The sequence below is a fragment of the Gorilla gorilla genome, chromosome 6 (assembly GCF_029281585.2).
Source record: "Gorilla gorilla gorilla isolate KB3781 chromosome 6, NHGRI_mGorGor1-v2.1_pri, whole genome shotgun sequence".
NCBI classification, from domain to species: Eukaryota; Metazoa; Chordata; class Mammalia; order Primates; family Hominidae; genus Gorilla; species Gorilla gorilla.
The window spans coordinates 31,682,394-31,703,408 of NC_073230.2; the positions used below are offsets into that span (position 1 = coordinate 31,682,394).

At 39.4% G+C, this 21,015-nt stretch overlaps 1 non-coding gene across 1 annotated transcript; it reads right to left on the minus strand.

Moving 5' to 3' along the window:
• Nucleotides 1–20,107: 20,107 nt before the first annotated feature.
• LOC115935510 (small nucleolar RNA U13) lies at nt 20,108–20,213 on the minus strand. Its single transcript, XR_004071130.2, has one exon. It is a non-coding gene; the product is annotated as a small nucleolar RNA U13 (small nucleolar RNA).
• Nucleotides 20,214–21,015: the final 802 nt, after the last annotated feature.

Sequence of the window (21,015 nt, forward strand, 5' to 3'; positions counted from 1 at the left end):
CAGGTACTTTTCCCAGAGTTGTTTTGTCCCCAGTCTCATAAAATTTCCATATGTATGTATATGCCAAATGCAAACTTTAGTTACAGGGCAGTCTATGATGCTTCAAGGTGAACTTTCTCTCCCCATCAATTAAGTAGTTGAGTGTTTTTCTCTTTGTTAACAGTGGATGAAGAAGTATAAGGAGCTGCATCCAAATCGCCACTTCTGTTCTTAATATATAGGACCTGGGACTCAATATGGCAGACAGGATATTTTACAAGAGGGGCTTGGATGGCATTCTCCTGGGAGAAATCTAGGCACTTGTAAAGAAACTGTCATGTACAAGCACTGGCTAACTCTCTCCCTAAAATGTCTATCTTTTGTCTTATGGATTGCCTATGAATTAACAACTGTTTAAATCAAATTCCATTTTTTAGTTGGGGTGTTGCTTACTTATTTTTCCTTTTTTTTTCTTTTGAGACAGAGTCTCGCTGTGTTGCCCAGGCTGGAATGCAGTGGCGCGATCTCGGCTCACTGCAACCTCCACCTCCCAGGTTCAACCAATTCTCCTGCCTCAGCCTCCCGAGTAGCTGGGACTACAGGCACATGCCACCACACCTGGCTAATTTTTTGTATTTTTAGTAGAGATGGGTTTTCACCATGTTAGCCAGGATGGTCTTGATCTCCTGACCTCGTGATCCAGTCTCCTCGGCCTCCCAAAGTGCTGGATTACAGGGGTGAGCCACCGTGCCCAGCCCTTCCTTATGATTTAATTTAAAAAAATACACTTTACACTAAAATCAAATACGGCTTATATTCATTTCTACTCCTTTTAGTTAACAGGGTGTTAAAATTCTTCCTTCATGATTAAATAAAATATAAGTATAGGATTTATCCTCCAAATTAGACCATGCTATATATCATGTTTATCAGTATTTCACAGCTATTTTCCAGCTATAGTTCTAATTCATTCTTATAAAAAAGAGTGCATAATATTCGACACCCTGGATATTCTATAACTTAGTCCCTCATTTGCCTTTGGTGGATATTTAGTTTCTACTCTTTCATCAACATAATCAATGTTGCAGTTAGCATCCTTATGGACACATTGCTATATTTTCCATTTTCCCATTTGTATTTCTTCCTGTTAGATTTCCCCCAAAATGGAATTGCTGAGTCAATAAGTATGAATACCTTTAAATATTTAAAAATACCTTTAAATTATTTTTCCAAAACATTGAACTACAAAAATTCAACTTCAACCAACAAGCTATGAAGTATTTTGACTTTTCACGTCTGAAATCATTGGCTCTTTTAAATTTTGTCCAGGTCTGGGGCAAGGAATGCCTAAGATGAGCCTGGGACATCTTTGCATGCCAAAACCCAAAGATGCTTTCAGAGACTAATGGTGCTGGGCCAAGGAGTCACATAAGCAAGTTCGAAGGGGGTCTCCCACAGATAAACTTGGGAGAATTTAAGCAGCAATAATAATAGTTATTATTATAATGGATTTGAGCATACACACACATGGATCTTCATTTGTATCATATATGTGAAGGTATGTATACCATATATCATAATATAAAAGTCTTAATTCTTTTCAGCAAAAGACCACCAGAAACAGCTGTACTTGAACAAGTTAGATGACTTTCTCTCATTTATTGCAGCAAAGGAGAATGCATATCACAGGGAACTGGGGCTGATGGCATGGAGATTGGAGGAGGGGAGAAGGAAACATCTCAGTAAGAAGGTGTTAGAAAGAACCTGGGCATTTGGGCTTTGGCTGGGTAGTTTTGCGGGGGGTGGGGGGGTGGCCAAGGAAGGTTTGTTCTAAATTGGGTGTTGTCAGAAAGCAGAAGCAATTCTATGATTGAATATCTCAATAAATCTTATCTACAGGCAGGGCAGATTAGATTGAGGATAAAGCCATAATTGGTAAGGAGCAGTCACTCATATTAGCCAAGAGAGGGGAAGGTTGGTATTTTGTGGGCTGCACCATGACTGTCTGCAGTGGATGTTCTGTGAGATTGTTCATGTCCAACAGGATAGCAACATGACTTACCTGTGTTAGATCAGTCAGTAAGAACATTGAGACTTACCTGGGAGTATCAGATCAGCTCAGAGACCTGCTTTTCCTATATAGGTAATGATAGGTAGGTAGATAGATGGAGCCAAACAGAGAAAGCCACACAGAAAAAAAAAAAAAAAAAAAATGCAAGAAAGAAAAAAGAAGCTTCATGGGTCACCACTGGAGGTGGTTATTAAACCTATTTCATTTCAAAATTGGTTATTAAGCAGAAAGCATTAAGTATTTATCCTGCTTTTCCAGAAAAAGTCTACATTAGGATAACCGAGTAGCCCCAGTTGATAAGGGATAGTTCTTCATAGAGAAGAATGGCAGCCAATAAATGTGGGAAAATGATAAAATTAGAAAATTGCCATTTTGCAACCCATTTAAAAAGAAGACTCAGGCTAAGATCATCTGAGGATGCTAAAGCAAATAGGGGAAAGATGAATGGAGAATTGGATATTTACATGTTGCCAGAATATCATGTAACAAATTACATACTGGTCACAACTGGAAAAACACAACTTTATAATGCAGGATCAGATTGTTGACACTTTGGATGAGAAATGCTAGACCCACTAATAGCAGACAGCAGACATTTTCTCTACATTATCTATGCACTAAGCAGTGCACTGCCTCAATATGATGTTTACTGCATCTTTTTGGTAAATAATCTTCATCAATTTTAAGTACTATACTTTTCTTCTTATTTTACTGTTTTTTTAAAAAACCAAGAATGGCTTCTGAAATTAATTAAATGTCTTTTTGGCGTCTAATCATGTCGGAGTTTTTCTGTTTAATTTGCTAGTTAATAAATTATTGATTGATTTAATAATATAGTACTATCCTCATATTGTTTAATCTGCGAACCCGGAGGATTATATTTTGAGATTACCCAGGTTTTCTTCTCTGCATTTGTGTGTGTGTGTGTGTTGTACTCATTGCCCTTAGGATATTCACAAATGCAGAAAATCTTTTGTTTGACAGGGCTTATGGAGCTCCTAACTGTGTACAAGCGCTGATTTAGGTGTTAAAGATAGAACAGTAAAAACACAGGAAAGGCTTCTGCTCTCATGAAGCTGATATTCTAGTGGAGGTAAATAGATGATAGATAGATAGATAGATAGATAGATAGATAGATAGATAGATAGATAGATGATAGTGTAGGTAAACAGATGGAGGTAAATAGATGGTAGATAGCTCTAGTGGAGGTAAATAGATAGATAGATAGATAGATAGATAGATAGATAGATAGATAGATAGATAGATGATAGTGTAGGTAAATAGATAGAGGTAAATAGATGGTAAATAGCTCTAGTGGAGGTAAATAGATGATAGATAGATAGATAGATAGATAGATAGATAGATAGATAATAGATAGATCAGGTTATATAGATAGCTGACTCATAAAGTAACTGGATGAACAAGAAAAATATCAAATAATGATCAATCTTAGGCAAATAAGGAAAATATTGTGATAGACAGTGTTCTATTTATCTATTGCTATATAACAAACTACCAAAACTTAATGGATTAAAACAACAATCATTTTATTCTCTCACAATTCTGTGCATGAGGAATTTGGGGAGGGCTCAGCCAGGCAATTCTTCCATTCCACGTGCTGTTAATCTGGGTGGTATTTGGCTGATGGCTGGCCTTGTCTGGGTGTCTGGTGCCTGGGTGGGTGGCGGGGGTTGTTGACTGGAGTGCCCACCCACAGTCTCTCCAGCACAGCACTGTCAGGGTAGTCAGACTTCTTAGATGGCAGCTCAGGACTCCCAGTAGGAGTGTTCCAAGAAGCTCAAGCAGAAGTTGCAAGGAACCTAGCTTCAGAAATCTCAGAATGTCACTTCCACTGCATCCTATTGGTCAAGCAAGGCACTAAGGCCAGCTCAAATTCAAGAAGAAGGGAATGAGACTCTTCACAAGTCAAACAAGACTTGGGTGTTTCAGAAGGTTGTCCAAGGATGTAATATTAAAGATGAGAGCTGAGCAATATGAAGAATTGGGCTTTGAAGATATGAGGACTGTGGAGAGCAAAGGCTTGGTATGCTTAAGAAACTGAAAGTGACCACAGTGAAAGGGCAAGGGGAGGAGAGGAATGAGATGAAGTCAGCAAAGCCATCAGGCACAAATTATGTAAGATTTTGTAATCTGAGGCTGAAATTTTTGGGTTTTATTCTAAATACTTATTCCAATAATTCACTAACAGGGTTTTAGCAGAGGCCAATCAAATTGGGCAGATGTGGGGAATTGTTTATCAGGGGAGAGGCAAGAGGAGAAGCAGGGAGCCTAGCTAAGGGGCATTGAAATGGTGTATGGAGCAGTGTGCTTGTGAGGAAGGTGATGACAACTGAACAGGTCCAGGATGTGTTTTGAGGTAGAGTCTAGTATACTTACTGATGGATGAATGGAACATAGAAAAAGCAAAGAATCAAATAACCAAGATTAACCCCACTCCAAGGTAGATTTTAAGAATCTGAGAGCATAAAGTCTCACAGAATTGCCTTCTTGGTTTCTCTGGTTCTTTATTCCATGTGCTGTGTACAGTCCATCAGAAAGCTCTGCTCATTCTACCTTCAAAACACATCCCAAATCCCATGCTTCTTACTGCCTTCTCTTTCACTAATCCAAGCCACTAGCAACTTTCACCTGGATTATTGTAATAAACTTCTAAGTGGTCTCTGCATCTACGCTCATTCCACCATCATCAGGTGTCCACGAAGTGGCCAGAGTGAGCCTTTAAAATTGTAAATCAGATCATGCCATGCCCCTTTTCAAAACCCTTCCATTTCTATCTCATTTGGAATAGAATGCAATGTCCTCTCCATGGCCCTTAAAGCCCATCAGCATTCCACCCCTGTTGCCTCCTCAACCTCACTTTCACTTCCACCTTACTCTGCACTGGTTGCAGTGGTATGCTGTTCTGATCACAGGCTGAATGTAGCTGCCTCGGGGTCTTTGCACTTGCTGACTTCTCTGCCTGGAATACTTTTCTCAGAGATATTCACATGGTTTACTCACCCACTTCATTTGGATTTCCACTCAAATATTGCATCCTCAGAGACACCCAGAGGGTGTCTTGCTATCTTGCCCCCAATCCTGTTTCATGTATTTTCATTGCACAAATTATCCACCTGAAGTTATATTTCACATGTTTGTTTATCATGTGCCTCCTCCATTGTAATATAAATTCCATGAGGGAAATAGTCTTGCCTGTTATGTTCATTGCAATACACCCAGAGCCCATAACTGTGCCTGACACAAAGAAGGCACTTAAGTAATATTTGTGGAAATGAATGAATGAATGAGCTATTATTTTTTTAAATATTATGAGCAGTTGCCATATCTTCTTGATTTTTCCTTCTAAATGTCTCTTCATCCATTTCATCTTTTTGTGGCCTGGCCACCACCTGAATCCTCTTTCACTCCACACCTGGATGACTGCTGTCACCCTCTTCCTGGGCTCCATAAATCTAATCTGTTTCCTTTCACATACTCTGTCGTGTGACTGGTCAATCTTTCTGAAACCTTGCTTAATCATTTCATATCTCCTTTCTAGCAGTATAAAGTCTAATCACTGCGGACTGATAGCCATTTCCCTCACAGCTGGTCTCCTTTTCCAGCTTAATTTCTCATTACTTCCTGTATGAACCCTTGCCCCAACCAAATTTCTATACTTGCTCAAAACTGGTACTTTTCCGCTCTTGTGATTTGACCCACACTATTCGCCCCATCCACCCCAAACTTCTTTACTATTCAAAGTCGAGTTTAAATCTCCCATTCCTGGTGACTGCCTCAGAAACAAGAACACACACACACTCTGTCTCTCTCAGTAGTCTTACATATATTTTCTTCACTATCCATTTGGACCTTGTATTGACTTAATAATTTTATATTGAGTACACCACTCTGTATATGTATATATGGGTGTGTATACATAGTCCTATTTTCACAAATTATAACCAGAAGGTCCAATCGGTCACTTCTGCTTAAAGCTCTCAGATTGAGCTCTTGCCCTATCCCTTATTATGTGAATTTGGGCAACTTCTAGAGTCTCTGTTTCCTTTTCAGTAAAATAGGGAGTAATAATGTCTACCTCACAGTGCTATTGTTAGAATTAGATTAGTTCAAGTACAATGCTTAATTCGCAGTGGGCCTCAAGTAATTGTTATTATTCCTTTATGTATTGCCCACAATGCTAATCAATGTGTGGATGGTGGGACTGTAAACAGGCAGAGAAATATCTGCAACAGGTATTATACCACCAGCTGGATTACTGCTTTAAGAAAATGTTTATTCTGGATACCTCTTTCTTCCTACTGTGCTTTAAACATTACCGTTTTTTCCTAAATGGCCCTACTCCTATGGAAGCACCAATCACAATGTCTTTCCCACAGTGGGGATATCAATAATAAATGAGAATGAGAATGATCACTTTTGCAATTAGATTCCTGGAAGGTAAATGATTGAAGCAATGTGGCTACCAGAGAAGAGATTATCTGAGCAGCATGACCATTTGCTGGGATTGACTCAGGTACACATATTTTAATGCTCAAGCAGAAAAGATCTCTTCTCCAAAGTCTTAGGTTCCAGTAAAGTTGTCCCCATAATACTGAGCAGGTCGCCTCCTGTCCTAATGCTGCCTTTTTTGGTAATAGTATAGTTTATATTTTTGCTTCTTTCTACTTTCCTCTTTGTGATCCCAGCAGTTGAATTGTTGCTAGAGGCCTTGCTCTGTTCTTTCTATGGTGAAAAATCATCACAGAGTGGGAGACAATGATAAAGAAAGCCCTGCATATTTGTCATTGGGTTTCACAGCAAAGAGTCAGCCTCTGCGTGGGGATCCACAGTACATGCTCAGAGATAGCTGGACAGGGGGACAGAGGAATACACAGAACTGATGGGACAGTATGCTTTGGTTTTGCTTCTCTCCTAATCAACAGGGAAAAAACGGAGAATTTATAATTTGAGACTGAGTGATACAGCCAGGTAAATCATTCAGGATCTCAGCAACACCTAGCACACTCAAATGGGGAACTGAGGAGAGCTCAATAAAGGAACTGTTTACATAGGTGCATGCAGAGGTATGTGAAAGAAGGGCTGTTTCAATACTCCAGGCCAGCAACAGTGAGAGCTTGTGTCCTCTAGGCTGAAGGGGTAAGAGAAAGGAGGGATTACCAGAAGCCAGAGAAAGTACCCATAGATCTAAGAAACAGCCACCTAGCAGATGCTGTGTCTTCAGTAACCATGTTTCTAAGCTCATGGTGACCTGGCAGGGAGCAAGCTAGAGGAATTAAAGACCCTGACTTAGGCCGGGTGTGGTGGCTCATGCCTGTAATCCTAGCACTTTGGGAGGCCAAGGTGGGCGGATCACCTGAGGTCAGGAGTTCAAGACCAGCCTGACCAACATAGAGAAACTCCGTTTCTACTAAAAATACAAAATTAGCCAGGTGTGGTGCCAGATGCCTATAATCCCAGCTACTCGGGAGGCTGAGGCAGGAGAATCGCTTGAACCCGGGAGGTGGAGGTTGCAGTGAGCCAACATCACACCATTGCACTCCAGCCTGGGCAACCAGAGTGAAACTCTGTCTCAAAAAAAAAAAAAAGAAGAAAGAAAGAAAGAAAGAAAGAAAAAGAAAAGACCCTGACTTCTCTTTCCTCTCACTGTGTATCTCCCCATAGTACCTCCCATTGGCTGAACCCAACTGGGAGGCAAAGGACAAGGGTGCCTGTTGATGCCTTCCATAAATTTCAGCCTCTCTTGTCACAGAGCAGAGTAGAGAAGTGTAGAACTTGGTCTGGAGGGGCAAAGGAGAAATGTGTTCAACATATTGGGGTTCATAGTTTAGGTCTAAGTGGTTTGGATAAATCAGGAGGGCAGGCTTACCAAGAATCAAGTTAAATGAGATAATCTGACATTCAGGGCTCAAAAAGAGGAAATGGGTTTTGGAAAGAGGGAGATTGTAAAGTGAATAGCATGATGTACACTTTGTGATTTCCTGAACTCATCCCAGGGACTCAGATTTGAACCTTTAAGAATAGAGGGGCTAGGCCGGGCGCGGTGGCTTATGCCTGTAATCCCAGCACTTTGGGAGGCCAAGGCAGGTGGATCACGAGGTCAGAAGATCGAGACCATCCTGGCTAACGTGGTGAAACCTCGTCTCTACTAAAAATATAAAAAATTAGCTGGGCGTGCTGGTGGGCGCCTGTAGTCCCAGCTACTCTGGAGGCTGAGGCAGGAGAATGGCGTGAACCCAGGAGGTGGAGCTTGCAGTGAGCCGAGATCACGCCACTGCACTCCAGCCTGGGCAACAGAGCGAGACTCCATCTCAAAAAAAAAAAAAAGAAAGGAAGAAAAAGAATAGAGGGACTATCTGAAGGAGCTAAAGTGACTTTTCTTTTCAAAAGAGAAATAACCCACTGCCATCTTCTTTCCCCTCATTTGACTCCACTTTCCCCTTTCAATAAGCCCCAAACCCAACATTGACTCTTTTAGCCAAAGAAGCCAAAGCTTCTGGGGCTTTGGTGAAGAGTGAGAAGGGGAATAAGTTCCTTACTTCACTGAAATAAGGTGGAGAGTTTTAGGGTATGTGGCATTTTTCTGGCCAAATGGGGCTTTGTAACTTAGGAACTATAGAAGATAAACTTTGATTCTCAAAGAATGCACCTTGGGGCATAGATATTATAAGAGTGGCTAAAAGAGGAAGATCATGAGCTCATTTAAGATATCTTCAGGGATGACGTCTGCAAGATGGTGGAATAGGAAGTCATAGGCTCCACTTCTCCCCACAGAAAATTCAACTAGCAACTATCCAAAGACCAGAACAACTTTTTGAAAACCCCAATGCAAGGAACAAGCCTGAGACACCAATGTGGTCCACAGAACTGAATGGAATTAAATTAGAAGGGTAAGGAGAACAGCCTCATTACAGCTGTGCTACCTCTCCCTCAGTTCAGCCCAGTGCTAGACAGAGAGGATTTCCATGGGCCCACAGCTTCTATTGGGAGAAACGATACTCAGAGACAGTTATCCAGCTTTCCTAGCATTCCAGGAAGCCCACTCCAATCTCGCCTCACCTCACAGGGAACAATGGGGATAATGGCATGGTTAGACCACCTTGGGTCACATAGAAACAAAGAAAGGAGGCAGAGGTTGTAGTGACCAGCATGCAGATCTTGGTGGTACTTCTATGTTCTGCCAGCTGTAGCACCCTATTAGAAATATCAGCCAACTTCACAGCCCACCTGCAAAGCTGAGCTGGTTGCCTTCAGAAGCATGGTGGGAGTTCAACCTAACTTGAGTCCCTAGATAGCTAGTCTCCATGCCAACTTCAGAGCCCACACTACCAACCTATAACAAGTAGGGAGATGCTGGCCTTTGCCTATTTTGGACAAAGCATAGGGGTTAGACTTGCTTGACATGGGAAGACAAGCAGCAGTTCCACTCAGCCGAAAGCCCACTCCTTGGTTCCACCCTGATAGGGAGGCAATCCTCAACTGTGCATTTCTAAAGAGCATAGACTCTGGTCCTGCTCATCTCAACCAGTGACTCCACCTAACCTCAGAGCCCAGTCAGCATCCCTGCCCAACTAGAAATCCCAAATAGTTGAATTACCCAGTAGGGACTACATCTTGTGACCTGATTAGAAGCCATTGCCATCACCCACCCAATAGCTCCACCTCATAGCAGAGCCCACCCAGTGGTTTTGCCAGATAGTAGAGCCCATCCCAAAGCTCCATTCCACATCAGAGCAAAGGCAGTGGCCCAGCCAACTCCTACGACAAGCTCTACCTGCTTAGGGTCATCACTAGTTGGTCCTTCAAAAACCACAGACTGAATAGTGAAGGTCTATCTCTACTAAAGAACATCTGCAAAGGCCAGAACAGGGGACTGTCTTCTTAAATGCAAAAATGCAGGTGCATAAGATCATGAGGAGCCAGGGAATTGTGACACCTCCAAAATAAACTAATAACATTCCACTAATAGACCCTAAAGAAATGGAGATCTATGAATTAACTGACAAGGAATTCAGAATAATCCTCTTAAAGATGTTCAGTGAACTACAAAAACATATGGATAGAAAATTAAATACAATTTGGAAAACAATACATAAACAAAGTGAGAAGTGTAACAAAGAAATAGAAACAATAAAAAATAAATAGAAATAAAAATAAATAGAAAAAAGAATATAATGACTGAACTGAAACATTTGATAGAAAGCTTCACAAGCAGACTTGATCAAGCAGAAAAAAGAATTAGTGAACTGGAAGACAAAACATTTGAAATTATCCAGTCAGAGGAGCAGTAAGACAAAGGAATGAAAAAAAAATAAAGAAATCTTGTGGGAATCATGGGACACCATAAAGAGACCAAACCTTTGCATAATGTAGTTCCAAAAGGAGAAGAAAGAGGAAAAGGGCCAGGAAGCATATTTAAAGAAATAATTGTTGAAAACTTTCCTTATTTAGGGATAGATACCAACATTTAGGTTCAGGAAGCTTAGAAGTCTATAGTCAAATTCAACCAAAAGAGGAGTTCACCAAAACACATATTAATAATAATCAAACTATCATGATTCAAAGACAAAGAAAAATTCTAAGAGCATCAAGAGATAAGAAATACACCACATAAAAAGTACTGCCAATATGATCATCAGCAGATTTCTCAGCAGAAATTCTGCAGGCCACAAGAGAAATAATACAATTGACCCTTGAATAGCATGGGTTTAAACTGAGCAGGTCCAGTTATACAAGAATTTTTTCAATAAAAGTTACCCAGTTTGCCTGCCTCTCCTGCTCCACTTTTCACTTCCACCTCTGCCAGTCCTGAGACAGCAAGACCCACCTTCTCTCTTCCTCCTACTCTTCATACTACTCAACAGGAAGACAAAAAGGATGAAGACCTTTATGGTGATCCACTTCCACTTAATAAATAGTAAATACATTTTTTCCTCTTTATGATTTTCTTAATGACATTTTCTTTTCTCTACCTTACTTTTTTGTAAGAATACAGTATATAATACACATAACATATTAAATATGTGTTAAGTGACTATGTTATTGTTAAGTTGATAGTAAGCTGACATCAAAAACAAAATGTGAGATGGAGGAGTAAAAGTATAGAGTTGTTGTATGCAATCAAACTTAAGCTGTCATCAGCTTGAAATAGGCTAAGTATAAGGTGATCTATGTAAGCTTCATGGTAATCACAAAGCAAAAATCTTAGTATTTTTATTTTTATTTTTATTTTTATTTTTTAGACAGAGTCTTGCCCTGTCACCCAGGCTGGAGTGCAGTGGCATGAGCTTGGCTCACTGCAACCTCCACCTCCTGGGTTCAAGCGATCCTCCTGTCTCAGCCTCCTGAGTAGCTGGGATTACAGGTGACCACCATAATGCCTGACTAATGTTTGTATTTTTAGTAGAGATGGGGTTTCGCCATGTTGGCCAAGCTGGTCTTGAACTCCTGACCTCAGGTGATCCACCTGCCTCGTTATCCCAAAGTGCTGGAATTACAGGCAGGAGCCACAGTGCCTGGCCTGCAAAAATCTTTAGAAGTACGAAACAAAAATAGAAAGGATTTAAAGCATACCACTACAGAAAACCATCAAACCACAAAGAGAGCAAGAAAGGAAGAAACAAAAACACTTTCAGAAATTCCCACAAAAATTGAGATTTGAGTAAAAGTAGGAGATACTGGAGTAGGTGGTAGATACCAGGGAAATGTAGCTTTCACCATTAACATTGCCCCATTTGTACCCAGACGCTAATCAAGTTAGGAGAAATATACATTAGATTGAAATAACTTTTGCAGATGGGCTTATATTTAGTTCTGTTGTACTGTGGTTAGCAGGATAATCTGTTTACATTTTAAAGTATGTTTTCCCTCCATCTCTGTCCTTTGTGTATTCCATAAATTTGCATCCCGATGGTGGGTGTCCTGAAAACTTTTTGTGCCATGACCCCCTTTGGTAATCTGCTAAAATCCCTCCTCAAAAAATTTTAAAATGCATAACAAAAATCAAAGAAAGACAGTAATATTAAAATGCTTTTAATATTATCAAAATATTTTTAATGTGCCATTATAAAATATATGCTCCTTCATTAATGCTTTAAATAAAATCTAGTGGTGGGGGCCACTAATCACCACATTTTGAAAGTTGTTGTGGATATAATGCTATTTTCTAGTTTCTGCAATAACTTTAACATGACATAAACTTACTATGATTCCTACTGGTATCAAAATCACACGTACTGCTAACACTGCTGTGGTTGTTGCCCACTTTCATGATTAAATATTAAAGTTTAGTTAAAGAATAGTGAAAATAAAGATGTATTTTTACAATTCAAGTTTATAGACATACCAAATTCTATCCACAAACTCCTTAAGAACCCCTGCTAGGATCTCATCCTTTCTCCATCTGAAACAGAAATAAAGGCAGCATGAGACTAAAATTCTCAGATGTATAGTTTCAGAGACATCTGGTCTACCTCATCCCAACTTCTCCCTTTATGCCCCAGAAGATTCTAGATAAAGAATAATGTTCCCAGGAGGAAGAGGTAGAACTACCCCATTTTGAGGAGATTGGAAGAACATTCAAGGTGATTCCAAGAGACCCAGAGAGCTGACTCAGCTCCAGCCTTACCCCAGAGACATGGCTGTGGAGGACACCCCGCTCCCTGGCTGCAGCATCCATGGCCAGCTTGTTGCCCACTGAACATACAGTTTGGAGACATACTCTCTGGTCAATCCCCCAACAATCTCCCTTGCACCCCTTCCATCTTCTCCCATGGAGAACCCACTAGAAGAGAGAGTTCGAACATTTTCTAGGATAATCATGACATGAAGAGAGTCCAAACCTTTGACTAAAGTTGCACTAAACACAATGTACATATCTAACTACTTTATACCCGTGATAAGGTAAACCAGTTGCCAAGAAAAAGATGCCTGAGTTGAAAAGAAGTTGAGAGAATAAACTAATGACAATAGTTGTAGAAAATATCTGAAAATTAATCACAAATCCTAGCCCCCAAATGTGTTCTAAGTTATTTAGAGGATTTGCAGTAGCTGCATACATTTGCATATTCAGATACTTCCTTCCATCTTCAGCAATATTCCAGGATTCTAGACAGTTAAGCAAGTTTTGGAAGTATTTCACAGACTCAGTAGGTGCTAAGGTTATAGGCACAGGCCTGAAGAAAACTTGCTATATCAACAAGATGGGAGACTGGTTCTAAGGCAGCTCCCTGGGCCATATTAGGCCAAGCAGTGAATAAATGGTAGATGACACCATTTCAATGGCTTGATCTCTAGGTCACTCCTGTGATTCCAGAGAAGCCACCACTACCTAAAGGGGGAACTGTGGTTCTACCAACAAAGTTAAAAATAGTTCATATTTTAAAGCCAAAAGTCAATAAGGACAATGAAAAATATAGTTTTAAATTCATATTAGTCCCCTTAGTTATCTCTGTCCAAGTTCTGGGAGGTTCTAAGAGACAACTGGAAGATAGGGGGAGATGAGCATGATGTGCAGCAGGGTGGGGCCTTTTCTCTGGGCCTGGCCTCTTTGAGTCCCTGTGGTAACAAGGGACTGTTATAATAATAGACATTTGAGATCCTAGGCAAGAGGGAAGGACAGAAGATTCTGGCCCAACTCTTCCATTTTATGAAAACGATGACTCAGAGACTTGAAATGATTTGCTCAAAACAAGACAGTTTTAGATAAATAATCTAAGACTAAAATGCAGATTTTCTGACATCTGGCCATTGTGCTCTCCCAACATTAAAGAAAAATATTCTAAGTAAACGACAGACTATTTATATCTCGGCTTTCATTGCCCTGTCTTTGCAGCAGAAGGGGAAGTGGTTGGCATGGTTTCTCAATGATGAATCTTGAAGATGAAACCTGGAATGAGTAGGACAAGATGCCAAAAGAACCCAAACCTACTAGGTAGACACTGAAAACAGGATCATTTAAAATCCACTCACATCCCATTCCATGCTTTCTTCTGTTATAGGCACTAGAAAGCTAAAACTTACCTTCCCAGACTTTTTTGCAGCTAGCAGAGACAATGGTAGATCTGATGAATGAAACAATCCCAAGTTGGCTGGGCTTCTTCTGCTGCTTCTTTCTTCTTGACTAGAATTTGAGCTTGATGCTGGAGGTACATCAGTCATCCTCAGGGCAGTAGAGCAGGAAGAAAAAATGCTCAGTTCCCAGATAGCATCCTTGAACTACTGTTCCAGCCCTAATCTACTTCAACCCAGACTTCTTCTCACATGAGGCAGATAAATCTCTTCCTTGAGTAAGTCCATGTTCATCAGATTGTAAAGTTCTTGTATTGAACATAGCCTTACCTTATATTTCAGTCTGAATCAAAAGTGGAATCAAGAATGGCAAAGTCAGGCCAAACTGAATTTCAGCCAGGTAAAGTTCACAGGCTAATATGAGCTCAAAGCTGACGTGAGTCAGCAAAGAGGTCCAGTTGAAGAAGATAAGAAAACTGTCTAAACGAAATACTGAGTTTGTATGCAGTGCTTTTAAAGGCCCAGAATGTGATCTGTGGATGTGCCTTAGTTATCTCATTGACATTAGCCAGGACAGCGTGATTCAAGGAAGTTACTACTGTACTTCAGGCCACCTATCTTAGTACCCCTCTTAAAAATAAAATAAAATGGCCATCAGAGGGTGTGAGAAATGGAATACTGAGGCAAAAACATGCCAGCAAACCAGACTGCTCTAAGAATATTGGCACAGTGGAGCCTGGAGGCAGCTTGGGGTCTGCTGGAAGAAGCGAGGATAAGAGACAGGCATCAGAAGCAAACTTAGAGGAGGCTGGAGAGCTTTGGTTTCTTGGCCTTATTTCATCCCACTGGAGACAATTATCTTACCAGATAGTATTGCTGTAGCATTGAAATTTAAACAATAATATTCTCATGAGTAGGCTGCAGTGTTTCCCAGTCAGAGAGGATGCTCTCAAGATTTGGTTAAAATAGCCAAAGGTGCACACAGTGTGTGCTTGATTTAATTATTCCTGAAGGCCATCTCATGTAGGTGGTTTTAAATTATCTCCCCCAGGACCTAATGAGAGAGGGAGAAAAAAAAAAAAAGAATTTGAATTGAAAAAGAGTATTTGGGCCACGTGCGGTGGCTCATGCCTGTAATCCCAGCACTTTGGGAGGCTGAGGCAGGTGGATCCCCTGAGGTCAGGAGTTCAAGACCAGCCTGGCCAACATCGCAAAACCCCGTCTTACTAAAAGTACAAAAATTAGCCAGGCATGGTGGTGGGCGCCTGGAATCCCAGCTACTCAGGAGGCTGAGGGAGAATAGCTTGAACCCAGGAGGTGGAGGTTGCAGTGAGCCAAGATTATGCCACTGCACTCCAGCCTGGGTGACAAAAGCGAGACTCCATCTAAAAAAAAAAAAAAAAGAAAAAGAAAAAGAGTCTTTGAACAATGAAATAAATGCTTCCAAATGCAAAATCAGGTACTACCTTAATTTATCAAATAAGAATAAGGGTAATAAAATCAGGAGTTATCAATATTATGCTTTGACATTCCCGGAAAGCTAACAAATTGACCCATCCTTAAGATGCCCAAATACATTTACAAAAACCTAAGTCATTACTTCCCAATAGTACAAAACCATTAGACATGTAAGGGGAAATTTTGTATTTCAAAATTTGAACTTTGAAGTTGTTTCAAAATGAAAATAACTTTCTTGAACTAACACTGAAAGAATTAGAGCCATGGGTATTTGGAAAAGAACTTCTGGTGAGCTCATCAGCATTTTAAAGGTCTATAAAAAGAGGCTTCCCGTAACCCCTATAGTTTAATAGAAACAGTAGGAATTCTCCATCCTCATTATGGGTCCATTTATTAACTTGCTCTTCCTTGTGGCTCAGTTAGTTTTTACTTCCCTTGGGTTCTAGTCCTATTATGGAGCAAAGATATTTTGAGCACAGACATGGATTTTTCACTTTGGAAAGGGGATCCCTTCCATCTTGTCCTGAGGCCAGATGGGGGGACCAAGAATTTAAGCAGACACATTCATCTTCCTATCTTCAGGTACCTCTGAAGAAACTCCTGTACCTCTTCTATAAAAGCACACACCCTCTTTGGGGAAACACACACTCTCACACATTATTGATACATCTCTTGGGAGGAAAATTTGGTAAGAGCTATCAACATTTCAAATGCATGCTTTCTTTGACCAAGAAACTACTTTTCCAGGAATTCAACAGCCACATGCACACATCAGCAAAGACAGATGTCCAAACTTACTTCTTGCTACAATTTTTGTAACAGGTGGAGACTAGGGAAAAAATTAAATGTCCATCAAAAAAATGACAGAGTAAATACATTTTAGAAGAATTTTCACCCCTGGCTATGATAGAGTAGCTTCTAACAGACCGTCCCTCCCGTCAAAACAACCAGAAAAGCTGGACAATACACATAAAACATTGTTGAAGGCATTTGAATAGCTGCTAAGGCAAGCAAGGGAAAGGGGACAGCCCAAGTAGGCAGATATCCTGGAAGTTGCTTTCCCTTCTGGGGCACTTGCTGATTCTTGGTGCTGGCAAGAGAGTGAAAGTCAAGGCGGAGGGCAGCTGTTAAGGAACAGAGAAACCTGCAGAACTTTGGGGGCTCTCAGAGAACTGAGGAGACAAAAGTTGGAGTTGGGGACCCTGTGCAATGTCTCACACCTGTAATCCCAGCACTTTGGAAGGCCGTAGTGGACAGATCATCTGAGGTCAGAAGTTTGAGTCCAGCCTGGTCAACATGGTGAAACTCCATCTCTACTAAAAATACAAAAATTAGCCAGACATGGTGGCCACGCGTGGTGGCTGAGTAGCCCAGCTACTTAGGAGGCTGAGGCACAAGAATTACTTGAACCTGGGAGGCAGAAGTTGCAGTGAGCTGAGATCCCACCACTGCACTCCAGCCTGGGTGACAGAGCAAGACCTTGTCTCAAAAATAAATAAATAAATAAATAAATAAAATAAACAATAAAAAATAATAAAAAAAATTGGAGATGGGGGTTGCCAAGGATTTCAGTGGTTAAGATCATGGTGAAAGAGGAGATGTAGGGAAATAGCCCAAAAACAACTGGTTTCTCTCTGAATGAATTGGAAAATTTTTTGCTGCAGATGGCAAGAGATGAAGAAGCTAAGTGGAAAGCCACTGAGAAGCAGAGCAGAGGGTTTTTGGAAGACTGACTCACAGTCCTTAGAAAATAAAAAAAAAATGGAGTCCAGGACCCACCAAAGATGTCCATTTGCTGACCTAGTAAATGCTCCAGATCTCAGTTCTGAGGTCCATGTGTTATCCAGAAGGAGATGGTAAAAGTATAATTTGCATTTGACTGTATTTAGTATAGAATCTCTAGAGTAAAAACCAAAACAATAGGAAAATAATATAGTAACAGCAGAAGAAGAGAATAACATAATTTTAAAATTGAATTATCCAAAGGCAAGAAATTTTTAAAAATGAACATAAAACATGATGACAAATAAAAAACAAATGGAACATGATAATTATAAAACCAAATTCGTTAGTAATTACATTAAATGTAAATGAACTAATTGGCTAAATTTAAAGACAAAGATGGTCACTCTGGGTGGGGGTGAAATAGTTGTAGGCTGCTTATGAGAGACACATTTTTAACATAAGGACACAAAAAAGGTTGAAAGTGAAAGAACAGGGAAATAGATTCCATGAGTAGAAGACACTGTGAGTGCCCTGCTTCATCTCTTGGCATTCGTCATGACTTTCCAGATGTCTTTCAGTGGCATGTAGCACTGGGTCTTGCCTGAGAGCATTCTTTAACCCTGGAAGCGGGCTGGTGGGGAATTTAAGCTGGTGGGAAATGGGACAGAGTAGAAATTCTGAGGAGCTGATGCCCTCAGGAGCAACCCTTGTCTAGTGAGGATGTGAGCTGGCAGTAAATACTCCAGCTTGCTCACCTTCAGGTGGAGAAATTCCAAGGTGTTCCCATGCAGTCTCCCAGCAAAGCCACTGAGGAGCCAAGAGGAGACTTCCAAGAGGGGAAGTGAGCCCTAGCTGTAAACAGCCAACAGCTCACTAGTGCATCCATTGTCAGCTTCCTTCCCTTCCGTGTCTACTCAGGCAACCTTACCAGTGTTCCTAGGTTTACTTCTCACCTTCTGTACTCAAAGTCTGCTTCTCAGGGACACTGGCTTAATACACCATGCAAACATTAGCCCCCCCAAAGCTAGTATAATTACATCAATATACAAAGTAGAATCTAAGGCAAGAAGCATCATTAGAGAGTAAGACGGGTGTTTCTTATATGTAAAACGGCCAATCCACCAACAAGATACAATAACTTAAAAATACATGCACTTGATATTATGGCTTTAAAATATATAAAGTGAAAATTGACAGAAACCAAAAAAAGGAAATAAATCTATTACCAAAATCAAATCTATTACCAAAAAACAAATCTATTACCAAAATGCAAGGTGATAAGACAGTTCTCTGAATAACTAATAGAATAGGTAGGTGGAAAAAAAGGAAATATGTATGTAGATTTGAACAACACAATTAACAATTGAATACACATTCTTCCCAAGTGCATGCGGACCATTTACTAGCACTGATATTATGTTGGGCCATAAAGCAAATTTCAGAAAATCTCGAAGGATTGAAATCATACACAGTATGTTTTATGACCATAGTACAATTAAACTTAAAAAACACTATTTGGAAATTATACAATAATAATGGCAGTGCATGGGTTAAGTGAGAAATTCCAATAAAAACTAGAAAATATTTTCGCTTGAATAATAATGAAAATTCAATATATTAAAACTCATGAGATGTAGCTAAAGTTGCATTTGGGGGTGATTTGTGCAATAAATGCATATTTTAGAAAAAAGAAATGTTGAAATGGCAATTGGCTAAGTATAATCAAGAAGTTAGAACAACAGCAAATTAAACCCAAAGTAAATGAAAGTCAATTTAAAAAATGAGAAGAAATTAATAAATAGAAAATGAGCATGAAATAGGGAAAAATAAAAAGCTAAAAGTTTATCATTTGAAAAGATTAGTAAGATTCATGGACAGCTACAAGGACAGATAAAAACAGAGACAAGTCACAAATTATCAATGTCAGAATGAAAAGGTGTACATCACTACAGACAACAGAGATATTAAAAAATAAGAGTGAGGCTGGGTGTAGTGGCTTACACCTGTAATCCCAGCAGTTCGGGAGGCTGAGTCAGGAGGATTGCTTGAGCTCAGGAGTTTGAGACCAGCCTAGGCAACATGGTGAAACCTTGTCTCTACTAAGAAAAAAAAAAAAAAAAACTTAGCTGGATGTAGTGGTGTGTGTCTGTGGTCCTAGCTACTCAGGAGGCTGAAGTGGGAGGATCGCTTGAGCCTAGCAGGTGGAGGCTACAGTGAGCTAAAATCACACCATTGCACTCCAGCCTGGGCAACAGAGCCAGACCCCATCTCAAAAAAAAAAAAAAAAAAACAGATATGAGGAACTACTTTATGCCAATAAATTTGGAAATGTAGGGAAAATGAGAAAATTCCCATAAAAATAGACCTTACCAAAATTGACAAACAGAAATACAAAACTTAAATAGTTCTATATCTAGTAAAGTAATTGAACGTATAAATTAACACTTTTCCACAAAAAATTTCCTCAGCCCAGATGACTTCACTAGTGGATTCTTCCTAAAATTCTTCAAGATAAAAGAAAAAGAAGAAACACTTCCCAACATATTTTATGATGCCAGCAAAACTTTGATATTAAATTCTGGAAAGAACATTACTCAAAAGGAAATTACTTGCCAAGCTCTCTCATGAAATATATATAAGAATTTTTGTAGAAACAGTAAATTAAATCCTGTGATATATAAAATGGTTACTACATCGTGACTAAGTGACTTTTAGTCCAGGAATGCGAGACTGTTAAAATTTGAGAGCGAATCAACGTAATCAGACACATTAACAAAGTGAAATAGAAAAACCACATGGATAGATGCAAAAAAGTATTTGATGAGAGTCAAAATCTATTTTTTTTCTTGTCAGATGGGTAATGTGCTGATGGTGTAACAAACTTTAAGGAAGTCGTATCTCACACATGAGCGTGAAAAAACCCAATCATCACACTTACAAACTACGAAAGGATCTCAAAATCTATTTGTGATAAAATGTCTCAGCAAATTAGAAATAGAAAAGAATTTTATTAATCTGGAAAAAAGTATATACAAAAAATATAAAATATGGTTAAAATAAAATTTAAAAGTTCTAAGCAAATGGAGGAAAATACTACCTACACCTTCTATATAGATATCCAATTGAATCAGTACCATTTATTTTAAAAGACCATTCTTCCCCCCTCTATACAGAAACTAAGTCATAATTGAGTCATTAGATATGAATGGATATGTTTTTATATTTCCTAGTATCAACTCTACACTGTCTTAATGACTGGAACTTTATAATAAGCCACAGTGTCCTATATGTAGGGTCTCCAGTTTTTTTCTTCTTAAGGTTATCTTGGATATTATGCCCTTTGCATTTTCACACAAATGTAAGAAACAAATTGTTGACTTCTTAGAAAAACTTTGCTGGGTCTTAACTGGGATTGTATTGAATCTATAATCAATTTGGGTAGAATCTTTTCAATGTCAGTACTTTCAATCCATAAATATGTTATTTCCCTTCCTTTGTTTAGAATCTTAAAATTTTCTCTTTCATTTGCTTAGAATTTTAAATTTTTCTCTTAATGATATTTCATAATTTTTGTGTAAGTTATGGCATAAGGATGGGTAGAGAGACTTTTTTTTTTTTACTGTAAGACTTTTGTACTGGTTACTTTGTTTCTATTGAGCATGCTGCTTTTTCACTAAAAAAAAAAAGGAAAAAATATTAAGTTTAAAACACAAAACGAAACCCACACAAACTACACCCTGGGAAGTGACCCTGTT